At 31.9% G+C, this 14420-nt stretch overlaps 1 protein-coding gene across 1 annotated transcript in view; it reads right to left on the bottom strand.

Annotated features, from left to right (window-relative positions):
• The window catches only part of LOC130448715 (protein yippee-like 2), a 249952-nt gene that overhangs the window by 162341 nt on the left and 73191 nt on the right, over positions 1-14420 (bottom strand). The window lies entirely within an intron of this gene.

Consider the following 14420-nt stretch of genomic DNA (forward strand, 5'->3'; position numbering starts at 1 on the left):
TACACGTAGCTTAGACAATAGCGATTGGAAGTTTTTTGGTATAAATCGTGCTTCCATCTTACGGGCTCAAATATGCGGTACAGATGATGAGGCTAACAATTGCTTCCACTTGGTGGATGACGTATCAAGGTATATTTTGACTCTGACATGGAGTCGTTATCAAGGCCAGGATATTGACTGCCATTCACTGTTCATGCGAACTTTATGCATTATGAATAGCTACTTGGAAAATGACTGAGTACCTTGACGACGATGAATTGCGTTGTATCGCGAACTATTCGCAAATACCCAGATTAAATTTGTTAATGGAAACATATGCTTGTTTTTCTTCCATTTTGATAGTTTTGGTAATATTTTATTAGTGCATATTCCTGATGGTGCTGTTATCACCGATTTGTAATATTCCAATAAGTTCACTTGGTATACAACATTGCGTGTACATTTGGGTATTGTCATGTACTCCAGATACTCTTTTTCCTTTATATTTTTCTTTCTCATTTAATTTTCATTCTAATTAGAGCGTCAACGTAGATCTGAATAAACATAATATGCTTATTTGCTGAGCTTTTAGTAGGTTGTCAAAAAACCCCATTCGGTTTCATATGATTTTTGTATTCTTTACAATTATTACTGAAAGCAATGATTCCAAAGTCTTATGACCACCATTTAATAGATATTGAATATCAAATGACCACCAAGTTTACAAGTTTATAAGTTTATTCAACTAGATAAAACTATCATAGACATTAAGCAATATTGGGATAAATGTTTGTTCCGCACACAACTTTTTGAGTTTAAAGCAGACGATCGGAGCCCAAGACAGCTTTCAATATCAAAAACAGTCGACAACAAATGATAAGTTGAATCACTTTCATGGCCTTTTGAATTTTTACAGTTCTAAGATGCACGCTAGATTACTAAGACCCAACTTTTGGAAGACAAAATTATGTTTTCCATCAGGGCGACGATCCAGTTCTTTCTGCTCTAGCTGTTATTTCCTTGCACTATAAGTCATGAGCAAATAATAGAAAATAGCTTTGGCTTCTTTTGGTTACGGTTATAATCACAGAATGAATTTTATTTGATATTCATAACTTATATGCTTGAGACCTGCTCCATAATTATTAAATTCAATAAAACAAAAAAGTCTTTGAACATCTATTAGAGAGGAAAGTAGTATATGAGAATAAATTGAGCTATACGCATAATTCAGTTCAATTTCATCTTTAGACTGCGACGACTACAAAGGAAAAGATACTTTAATACTATTTAAAAGAAATTGTTTCTAATTTTTGTGGCAATGTTGAAGACTTCGATAAATCTATTGCAGATAATATGTCATCTATATTTCTGCAAAATATATTGTGTACGATATATTTTGCATATATAATATTCTTCAAAATAAGAGTTAAACCGAAAAGAGTTATAATTCTAGTATTCAAATTTTTCAAATGGCGTTGTGCTTGCATGAATTTAATAGAAAAATTTGAGAAAAAATAAGTGTAGTCATTATAGACATGAATAATTTCTTTCTGAATAAATTGAAAAATAATTGTCCCTTATTTGTTTAACGAAAATTGTTTATATATTTCTCGTTCGTGATTTCAAGTTGTTATTGCATATTCGATTTTTCCATCAAATTGAGTTTTCCCGTTGCACAAATTATATTCCAAAGCACGGTTCGTCTATTTTTAAACATCTTCTGTCTCTCTCTCTCCATCGGCTATAGCTACCAACGGTTTCCACAAGTATCGCTAAAATAAATTTACGACAACGCAGTTCTGAGGGTAACTGACCTATTCAGAATCAACGTAAGTAACATTCGTATAATATGATACATGTGAAATTGCCAGCTTAGAGTATGTGATAAGCTGATTACCAATTCTTGATTGAAAATAATAGACGTGTTTAATTTATTTGAAAAGATTGTTACTGAATTTAATTTGTATGAGTAAATATCGTTTCAAAGTTTCTCAAAGTGAAATTACATTATAAAACCAGCAAATGAAAATACAAAAAAGAAATACGAGATGTGGTTATTAAATAAGGAGACTAACTATGTTATAGTTATTTTTGTATCTAGTGCTACGAGATCTTGACAGTATTTCATTCTACAAACCCCCAATTTTATTACTAAAATCTGGCTTCGAATAAAAACAACTCAAAATACCAATTGCTGCGTTCCTACGGTGGTCATTGTTTTCAGAGAATTTCAGCTACCCTTCTTGCAAATGAGGGTAGCGATATAATACATCACTCAATAAGTCGTTTGAATAACTTAATAAAAATACATTTTTTTGCCAAAAATTTTATTCATCAATGTAATCACTTTCAAGAGCAATACAACCATTCCAACGCGTCTCTAACTTTTCGATGCCGTGCAAAAGAAGTTTTTTTGCTTCAAAATAGGCTTCAGTTTTAGCAATTGCTTCTTCATTTGAGCTGAATTTCTTACCGGTGAGCATTTTTTGAGATCAGCGAATAGCCATTAGTCACTGGGGGCCAGTTTTGGACTATACGGTGGATGCGGAAACAATTCGCTCAATTTAACCATCGTTGCCATCGACTTGTGAATAGGTGCATTGTCATGGTGAAAAAGTGGTGTTTTCCTCGACATATGAAGCCGTTCTTCCTTGAGTTTTGCATTCAAAGGATCCAAGAACTCTATATAGTATTCGCTATTGATTGTCTCTCCCTTTTGGAACAATATTTCATGCGTATCTCAAAATAATGAAGCCATAACCTGCTGAGAATCATCAATACGTTATTTTTTTTTGATCGATTGTGAGTAAACGCGGCACTCATCTGGAAAAAGCTTTCTCATGGTCAAATGTTCATATATAATTATGAGCACACTGCCTTCTGATATCTTTACAGCCTCCGCTATCTCACGCAATTTCAATTTATCATTAGATATTAGTGGACTTTTTTTATGTTTTCTGGAGTAACCACCTCATTTAGACGACCAGAACGTCCACAATCATGGGTGTACCACTCCGTTGAAATTCAGCAAGCCAATACCAAATGGTTCATTTCGGTGGAGCAGAGTCTCGATAATAATTTTGAACTCACTGTTTTGAAACATAATGAAAGTAGCTTCACTTAAATAGCTGTCACTTTTTTCCGACCAATCGAAATGTCATGAAATTTTACACATAGTCTTTTGAAAGTTGGTACTTCATGAACGTCATATGGATTTGACAATTGCAGTGCCATCTGTTTGTCACTCACACGACTTTTTGAGTGATGGTATATGTTTTTTGAAGCGATATGGCCAACGGAAATCTTCGATAGTGAACAATGTGCCGCGATGTCGTGATTCGATTACCCTTGATGCACGGCATGTTTAACGATCTAAACCATAAATTTTATAGAGTTAAATAATGTCAAAAAATCGATTGAAAAATACATTTTTGATATCTTTAAATTGTACAGGTTAATACACGTAATCATCCATTAAAGATTCATAATGTTCTAATGTATAATATATAAAATATACTTAACAAGGGGTCGTAAGACAAAATTTTTCATTATCACAGCATTATTCTGACGACATCTATTCACTCCCGAATTTTTTGTAGCAAGTCTCAGAACAGGGGCAGTGCTTGCTAAAATATCTTTCATGACACGTGACGTTTCTTCTTTCAATGACTCAAGGAATCTTCATCGCTTCAATTGAGATTGGGCCTTTTCATTGGCATTCAAAGTATCAGTACAAGCATTCTTGTGAGCTGATTGTTGCTAAATTGTGTGAATTTTAGGGACAAATTTGGCTGTTTATTTTTGCTTTTTAAAATTTAAAATTGTAATCGAAAATCAATATCAATACCTACTGTTTTAGTAATATCACTTAAACGACGATCAGATCACTCAAAAACACGTGCTATAAGCATTCACTATCTTCACAGCTTTCAATAATTTTGGCTTTTCCAAGTTTCACGTGAAATTACACAGTACTTCGTTGTCCTCCTGCTGTACTTAACCTTTCTCAGGCGAAAAAAAAAAAGAATACTGTTGGTAGACAACCAAGACAAATATATATAACTTTATTTAAAATTAGTATTTATTTCATGTTTCGACAAAATAATCTAAATTGTACTGTTGGATGTAATTCATCAGTTCGTTCACCTGTAATCAATTATTAGTAGTTTAACAAATAAATGTAAAAGTTCCAAAGTTTATTGTTTCTATTTAATTATATTTTGACACAACTCCAGTTGCCTTTGTTGCGGTTGGATTCAATCAAATGTCTGTGCATTGAACTCTGCTATTAATGTTTCCCCTCTCTATACTTCTCGCTGTGTCTTACTCAGTTCAATTTATGAATAATTCACAGAAACATAATTTTTTCATTTTTAATTTAATTTCAATTGATTCTTATTACGGTGTTACAGATTGATAAATAGTGTCAACTACTTCGCTGCAATGAAATTAGGTTCAAATGCCGACATTTTTCTAAGTAATTATAAGAAAATTGTTCAAAAGATTATTAGCAGTAGTAGGAAGTTATGTCAAAAATAAAAAAATTTGGAACTTCAATCATGTATTCTCTCCTATGAAAGTGGCAACATCTTGCAATTGCTGGAACGCAGACAAAACTGATTGTGATTTCAAACTCGTCAAAGTATACAGTAACTATTTGAGCATGGCAATTGAGGTTGCTTCGATAGCAAGGTGTCAACCCAAGAATCCGACAAATTTCAAGTAATTTATTGAAGTTGAAAATGGTGTAAAATTTTTTTTATATCAAAATATATCCATAGTTGTAAATTTATTTAGTGTTAGTTATTTACTTAAATTTAAAATATATATAGTAAAATATTTGTTGTGATTACCGACCATCGTCTCCGTAGACTGAATTACAATGTATAAAGAAGTCTTCTTGTTTGTCATTTGATGTTTACTGAGTACCTTCACTTGATTGCTATAGCGGCTAAAATTTGATTGACGCACATTGAATGTACCAACCAACCATATAACGAAATTTGAATATTTAGACTGATAGACTTGATTGTTTAATACAGATTAAAACAAAAATATTGGGAAAGCGATAACTTTGATTTTGTTACCAGATAAATCTTTTCACAAAGCAAAATAATATGCGGATTTTATTAAGAGAAGAAGAAACATTTTTTTTGAAAGATCTAGAGACGTTGCAGGTTTGCTGTAATGAATGTATCCAGTTAAGAGGAGAATATGTTGAGTAATAAAATATTTTGACATTGAAATTTTGTTTGGTTCTTTAGTAGGCTAAGAATTTTTCAATATATCCTCCTATCTCATTTTTTGGTATTATTACTCGCTTCACTCCAATGGTATATTTTCTCCATATTTTCCACAGCAACTGACATAACTCTTTATACAGTACTTCTTCTCTGCATTCTAATAATACTTCACTAATTTTGTCTTGGTGTATTCCTACTTTTCCGGTTTTCAATTTTTTTAATGCTTCTATAATCTTTTCTGTTGTTGGTATTTCATCATTTTCTTCTTTCCCATCCTCTTGTTCGTACTCTTCATCTTGCACTTTTTGCTCTCCTTCGCTATTTGTTAATAGTGTTTCGATATGCTCGGTCCATACTTCATCAAACTTGTTTTTCATTATCTGCTACCTTTCATATCTCGCGCTTTTTGCATGTTTTTGTATTCTCATTCTATTGTAAAATTCTTTTGTTTTAAATTTTTTTCATTATCCCATTCATTATTTCATCTTCTAACCCTCCTCTTTTAACTCTTCCTACTGTTTTTCTGCATTCTTTTCTCAGTTCTTTGAATTTCACTTGATGTTCTTGTTTTTTGTCACCATTGCTTTATCATTTGCTACTTTTTTCCTTGAACCCATTTTGAAACTGCTCGTTCCAATATTCACTACTTTGTTTCTTCTTTATGCATCTTCTTATGTGCTGCCGCAATGACATAATCTTTTATCTTTGCCCACTATTATTTTATATCTTCTGTCGCACTTTCTTTTTACTGTCTCTTCATATTCTTTTCTTGCCAGTTTCTCTCAATTTTGCTTGATTTCATTTGTTTTAACTATATGTATTCTCTTGTTTCTGTACTTTCTTTTGCTTTATTCTTGCTACTACGAGAAAGTGGTCTGCTCTTTACATTTATATTTCCGAACGTTGTAGTTTATTCGTATGGTCTCTCTGGTTTTCTTTATTTCGGCCTGCTACCATCGATGCCATTTTATGTGAGCTCAAAGGGCTCGATGAGAGTTAACTATTACGCGAAAGAAGACATTGAGCTTCCTAATCTCAAATTTCATTATACAACAAATTTCGGTAAAATAAACAGTACAATTAATGTTGGAAACATTTTTTACACCCTGAATATTTTTTATCTATTTGAGGAAAATAATTTGCGTCATTTCTCCCAAAATTACGGAAATCAACTTCTAAATATAGCATCGCAAATAATTCAAATCATAAATAACACTTAAATAAAGTTAGTTGCATATGAGGTATGATTAATTTCAATTACGGCGGTAATGACGAATGTATAATTATATTTATTTTATTATTTTTTCAGAAAAAATTTATTTTTTTATAAATCAATCCATTTTCATGCACAAGTGCTTTTGATGTACTTGAGATTTCTCCAAAAATTATTTAAGCTTTAAGGTTTTTATTTTCAATTCTGTCGAAAAATAACCATCCTACAACGGGTAATAAGGCGTATTTTATACTTATGCGGTGCCATTCGGTTCGGTTCGTTTTCAGTCGCAACCGACAATCTCTATTCGGAACCTAATAGAAACAGTACAACACCGAATACTCCCTCGACCCATACAGGTTTCGACAGGTTTTTGTTAGGTCTAAGCTCGTGTTTGAGGAACAGATACTGCTTGAAATTTTCACACCTGAACGGTTTACTTCGGTATCAACCCAATAGCCAGTGGATCTAAAAGGTAATTATCCATTTTATTATTGTCTTTTAATTTTATTCTTCTTATTATTTTGTTAGGTAGTTCCTGTCAAAATTAGCAGTTTATATATTTCGATGAAATTAAACCTACTAAAAAAGTGAACTTGAGTATGTATCCAACGGTCCATACTTCATCAAACTTGTTTTTCATTATCTGCTACCTTTCATATCTCGCGCTTTTTGCATGATTTTGTATTCTCATTCTATTGTAAAATTCTTTTGTTTTAAATTTTTTTCATTATCCCATTCATTATTTCATCTTCTAACCCTCCTCTTTTAACTCTTCCTACTGTTTTTCTGCATTCTTTTCTCAGTTCTTTGAATTTCACTTGATGTTCTTGTTTTTTGTCACCATTGCTTTATCATTTGCTACTTTTTTCCTTGAACCCATTTTGAAACTGCTCGTTCCAATATTCACTACTTTGTTTCTTCTTTATGCATCTTCTTATGTGCTGCCGCAATGACATAATCTTTTATCTTTGCCCACTATTATTTTATATCTTCTGTCGCACTTTCTTTTTACTGTCTCTTCATATTCTTTTCTTGCCAGTTTCTCTCAATTTTGCTTGATTTCATTTGTTTTAACTATATGTATTCTCTTGTTTCTGTACTTTCTTTTGCTTTATTCTTGCTACTACGAGAAAGTGGTCTGCTCTTTACATTTATATTTCCGAACGTTCCTCTACCATGAACTGCTGTTGTAGTTTATTCGTATGGTCTCTCTGGTTTTCTTTATTTCGGCCTGCTACCATCGATGCCATTTTATGTGAGCTCAAAGGGCTCGATGAGAGTTAACTATTACGCGAAAGAAGACATTGAGCTTCCTAATCTCAAATTTCATTATACAACAAATTTCGGTAAAATAAACAGTACAATTAATGTTGGAAATATTTTTTACACCCTGAATATTTTTTATCTATTTGAGGAAAATAATTTGCGTCATTTCTCCCAAAATTACGGAAATCAACTTCTAAATATAGCATCGCAAATAATTCAAATCATAAATAACACTTAAATAAAGTTAGTTGCATATGAGGTATGATTAATTTCAATTACGGCGGTAATGACGAATGTATAATTATATTTATTTTATTATTTTTTCAGAAAAAAAAATTAAGATTTATTTTTTTATAAATCAATCCATTTTCATGCACAAGTGCTTTTGATGTACTTGAGATTTCTCCAAAAATTATTTAAGCTTTAAGGTTTTTATTTTCAATTCTGTCGAAAAATAACCATCCTACAACGGGTAATAAGGCGTATTTTATACCTATGCGGTGCCATTCGGTTCGGTTCGTTTTCAGTCGTAACCGACAATCTCTATTCGGAACCTAATAGAAACAGTACAACACCGAATACTCCCTCGACCCATACAGGTTTCGACAGGTTTTTGTTAGGTCTAAGCTCGTGTTTGAGGAACAGATACTGCTTGAAATTTTCACACATGAACGGTTTACTGGCTACTACAATAGCCAGTGGATCTAAAAGGTAATTAACCATTTTATTATTGTCTTTTAATTTTATTCTTCTTATTATTTTGTTAGGTAGTTCCTGTCAAAATTAGCACTTTATATATTTCGATGAAATTGAACCTACTAAAAAAGTGAACTTGAGTATGTACCTATTTAAAAATTAATTTTTGCCGAATCTGAGATGTATGCAGTATTATATGGTGTTTCCGTATATCTAGACAGCATTTTCTGCACTGGACTACAGAATACATCTAAAAATACAAACTATATTGATTTTAATACAATAAAATTGGATACTTTGATGGATAAATTGCTTTTGCATATTTAAAGAGAATAAAAGTTACAACCCAGAACTTTGTTGAAATAAAGTATAAATGTACTACATACAACATCAAGTCACGATAAAGTTTTTCTATAAATAATTTAAAAGAAAGAAAAATATCGCGTTAAATTTCTACAGCAAGCATGATAAAAATTATAATAAAGTTTATTACCGAGAATACTTTAATATTTACATTACCGAAAATACTATGTTATTATTGGCTAGATTAACAAAATATGAAGATAAACAATGGTCTCTCTACCTCTGTAAATTGACGCAAAATTTAGAGGATCAAGATAAAAGTTTGGAAGCTATAGTAACAGGTAACGTTATAGTGTGGAATGTCACAAGGGAATTGAGTTTGTTCAAAAATACTGAATATATTGTTCACACTACCACCACATCAACACTCACAATTATATTGTCTGATGATGCGTTTCGATAATCAAGTTATAGTCTTCATGGACTGACGGTTCAAGAAATTCCAACTGTTTACAGATACTTGGAACATACATTTTGATCAACAACAGTGTGTCGATCAAATTGTTTCGACTCTTGGTGATAAAATACCATCTGGGGCCACCGTGTTTCGCCGATTTTCCGGATTCAATCGTGGTCGTACTTCACTACAGGATGAATTTCGTGAAGGTACAAAATCAGCTGTCGTGCCAGGAAACATCGTCATGTGATACACCCAGGGATTGAGGCATACTTTTGCATTAGTTTCAATCGCATACATTCAACATTGCAAGAACATTTGGCTATCGAAAATATTTTTTCGCGTTGGATACTGCATAATTTGACAATCGCTTAAAAATGAGCTTGTTCCGATTTGTGAATGCTAAAATACTGAAAAAATTCTATCGCGGTACTTCAAAAGACGTATATAAGATTGCGGCAGACGACAAATCATGGATCTATGCACATGAGCCCGAGACTAAAGAACAATCGACTGTATGGGTCTTTCGATATGAGCCAAATCCAACAAAAGTTGTTCACGAACCTCTAAGCAAACCGTTCCATTAGAGCAACGTAGAACGGTCAATTCTGAATGGTCCACCAGTATTTGTTTGCCACAATTGTTCGAAAAAATTAGAGAAACCAATCGTCGAAGACGAATCATTCTCCACCACGACAATGCCAGCTTTCATAATCAGTTCAATCAAAAACGGTTTTGAACAGTCTAAACATCGAATGGATGGGTCGGTCAACCGGCGTACAGTACTTGTTTAGTATCCAACTATAAAACTTAAGTAGCTACCCTCAAAGAGTACTGTGACTTATGAAACTACATAATATTGTTTCAAGAACGGATTCATACCGTATCTGAAATGTTTCCCATCTAGTTATTGACAATATATAATACAACTTATTAGTAAACTTTTGTATGTATTAGGGTGGGTCAAAAAAATTTCAAGCTACTACGAAAATATCATCTAAGATAACAAAAAATTCTGGAGAAGTTTGAGTTCTTAATACGAATATTTAGAGGTGCCGCATCGTGATTTTTGATTCTCCATTTAAATTATACGAGATTTTTTTTTGTAATTTTAATACCGAATTATTGTATAGTTAAAGGAAATTGAACGGTGGTCTACAAAAAAGGTCTGCAATAATTTTTCGCTAAGTCAACTAAGATGAAAGTTATTCGCAGTTAGATTTCAACCTAAAATAATATATGATGACTTTCACAATGTTTTATAGTTTTCTACAAAAAATGTCTCAAAAACATAAAACAACATAGTTTTCGTGAATTCTCTCATTTTTACTTCCCAAATTTATTGAGAATAACTTATGTTATATAGCATGATTCGAAAGAAAGCGTTGAAAACTGATTTCAATGTAACTGATTTTAAATAACAAATAATTAAATAAAATAAACAAATAATCGTATCAAAAAAAACTATTATAGTACCTCCGACTACATTGAGCTAAGTAATAATGAGAAAAATCATGTAAAGTATGTTGTTTATTGTTTTTAAGACATTATTTTGTACAAAACACAAAAAGATTGTGACTTAACTAAAAATTATTTCAGACCTTTTTTGCCGTTTACTTTCCTACAAAAATATCTATTTCTTTTTACTACACAATAATTCGTTGAAATACATTAAAATTAAAAAAAAAATTCGTGTAATCTAAATGGGAAATAAAATATCACGATGCAGCACCTCTAAATATTGAAATTAAGAACTTAAACTTCACCAGAATATTTTTTAGCCCACCCTAGTATGTATTTATCAATAATTCGTATACTATCAAAAAGTTTAACAGAGAACCTTGAATGTTATTACCCTCACAGAAAGGAATATCATAAGTGTTAAGCATAATGATTGAGCTGGCCCTTCTGTAGGATCTTGCTTTTATCCACCCATCAAACGCTTATCTTGAATCGATATTTATGAATGATTTGTTCATATTTTAGTTTAGATTTAGTGCCTACCTAAAATATATTGATTAATTTCCAGTTCCTAATCATATCAGAACGAAGAGCTGTAATATCCCATTTACCGTAACCAGACAACCAGGAGATTACTAATTCTAATTTGGTAACAATCAGAACAAGTTTTATATAATTGGAATAAGCAATAGGTGAGAAACAAACTACAATACATATATTTTCAGTACTGCACTGCGGAATCCAATTGATAGTTATTTAGGAAAATCCGAAACAGAGAAAAGTAATCTACCTTAAACGGATTATAAAAGTTTCTATAATGAGATGAGAACACTTTACGACTGCAGCAAGTAGGGGAAACAATAGGTCACCTATCCCACTATTGAATAAATACAGGGTGGGCCAAATTAATCCTACCAATTTTAAACACTAACAACATTTTTATTTCTTGGTATATGATGTTTTCTTTTTTTTTGTAGGTTATAATAAATTCATGGAAATAAAGTACAAAACAACGCGTTAATATTATCGAGCGTACCTTTAGGTAATATATTAATTCATAATTTGATTCCATTTTATGAATAGAAGTCATTTAAAGGAACTGGGTAACTGTTCTTAAAGAACATCGATATATTATCAATGAAGATAAATAGGAACTGTGCAACAAAGTGTTTCATCTGTTTAAACCCGCCGTCGTTAAGTATTTTCAGAACGTCATTGCGTAAGATTTTACATGTATCCATACATAATTCAATTTTAGACCTCTGAAAATCGAAAGGCAACATGCCAGCTTCATTTGCACCCATGTAATTATGTTAAAAAAATTTCCGGAGCTACTAAAAACTTCTTGCGAGAAATGGCAGAGCAGAATTCTATTTTGGGGTTTCAATAAGAGCAATGCACCAACAGTGTTAAATTTTTGGCAAACATTTGAGATTCGAAATCAGACAAAAAAATTTTAGTCACGTCTTTCTCCAGATTTAACTGCGCCTATTTTTATGTGGATATTCAAAAGACAAAGTTAAATAAACTAAAGATTATTAGATAGCTTAAGCAGTATATTCGACACGAAATACTCAGCCTTCAACCAGAAACATTACACGGTATAATGAAAAAAGCGGTGGGTCAATATCTGTATTCAGAAACATGAAACATATTTCTAACATGATTTCCATAAAATTTAATTCAACATAATGAATGATTACGCACATACATACCAATGAATTTTGAAGAACAGTTTACTTTTCAGTAGAATACTCATTTTTCAATGTTACGAACAAGCTCGCGAAATGGATCTTAGAACGGCCCCGTCCAGCTAAAATGGAATTTTAAAATTCGGCGAATTCGCGCGGCGTCCTTTTTTTATAAATGGCGAAAGCGCCTTTGATCTTCCCTTTTAGAACTTTTTATTATAGCGGGCGGTTTATTTAAAGTTTTTCTTCCAAATAATTTCTATGAAAGTCTATTATTTATTTGTTTTGTTTTAGAACTTTGTAGAATTTTAGTTAAGTGTATTGTATTGTGTAAATAAATTAAAAACATAAGAGATAGTGTTTATTAATTCACCCTACGAATAGAAAGAGTGTAAATACATATGAAAAACGTTACAATAAGATTGTGTTCAAAATATGTGGAGTACTATGCTCCCCAAACGTTGAAATCTTTGGGAGAATAGTGTGTACAATTTTCTGTACTATTTGTGCATTTGAAATGAATAAATTCACACCATTGGCTATACTCTGAAATTAAATGAATTATACTATGAACAACAATAAATACAACATACACATAAAAACTGTGTGGAAATATAATCATTGAATTCGATTTTCAAATAGAAATTGTTAAATAATTTACCTAACTGGAGACATTAGTTATGTGTATCTGTTTCCATGAAAAAAATAAACAAAAGATCTACGTTTGATGCATACTCAGATATAAAATCAATTATTGAGTAAAAGCTTACTGTGCCGAAAAGATACTATCCTTAGCTACTATGAAAATTTTCTTAACAATTTAAATTTTTTTATTAATGGTAGTTTAGTCTTACCTTTTATTTTTCTTATGTAATATAATTTATTCAGTAAAATGGTGAAGTTGTTCAGTATAAAATGTATAAAGTTCATGTCAATTATGACAAATTAATTTTCAAAAATATATTTGACTAAATACAGAGGATTTAATGGAAAATTATAGTAGATTTGTGGTTCCCAATCCACACTAATTGTTGACTGAAGAAATCACGTGAACCTGTAAGGAAGACGATTACTCGATTTATGATAGACCAAGTACTGGGTCTGTCCCAAGTACATACATCAGCTTAATCTACCTGTTCTTCATTCTCCTCCTTCATCCTCCCCACTCGTTCTTCCTTGACTCTTGTGACGTTAAGATGGACAAGAATTGTAAAGGTGGAGGTGGTTAAATAAATGGAAGATGCTCAAACAACTGAGAGAAACGTCGTATGGAACATTACGGGGAAATAGCGACAATACTTATGCTGTTATTGATGACGAATAAGTATCATTTTTTTTAATATTCAAACCTCCTAAAATTCCTATTACTAGATTTTTGGGGTTTTGTCAACTTTCCAAAACTGAAAAAAAACTTGAGGAAGCGTTTTTGCCGTCTTCTGATGATCTACTAGCTAACATTGGTGTTGTTTTCTTTCTCAACTGGATACTTTTTGCTGAATAACCCTCACAGTGGATCTACGAGATCGTCTCACTTACACCGTAATAAAAATTTTACGTAAACAGTGTCCACTATGGGATTGGGGGCATGGCAAAATTAATACCGTAAAAATTTATACGGGACAAATACAAATGCGTTATTTTCTTTGGTTAACGTGAAAAACTCCTATTTAGGTTCAAGTGGCGCTGAATGCTGAATAGTTTCTACTATACGAGTATATCTGCAAATATTAAAGGGGAAGAAGTTCCCGTTTATTGGATTTATTTTGATGCTGTGATGATTTTGATGAAGTGTTTGAGTTCTTAGTAAGAAGAGTTTTACTAAGAGGTAGACAGTAAACAAACGGTCTAACGTTATATTTCTTCTTGAGCCTAGTAATAAGAACACAATATTTCAGTTCTTGCGTAAGTTGAATTTTCACTTTTATACAGACCATCAGGATGAACACTAGAATAAATTTCTATATGATACCTATATGTTCACATAATGAGTCAACAAGTGAAAATATTTTAATACTAGTTTGTTAGGCTTCTAAGGCGTGTACAGAGTGTACCAATAAGAATGGCTCTCGGCCATATCTCGGGAGCCGTTTATAGCTCAGCTTCGG

Source organism: Diorhabda sublineata, chromosome 9, assembly GCF_026230105.1.
Source record: "Diorhabda sublineata isolate icDioSubl1.1 chromosome 9, icDioSubl1.1, whole genome shotgun sequence".
NCBI lineage: Eukaryota > Metazoa > Arthropoda > Insecta > Coleoptera > Chrysomelidae > Diorhabda > Diorhabda sublineata.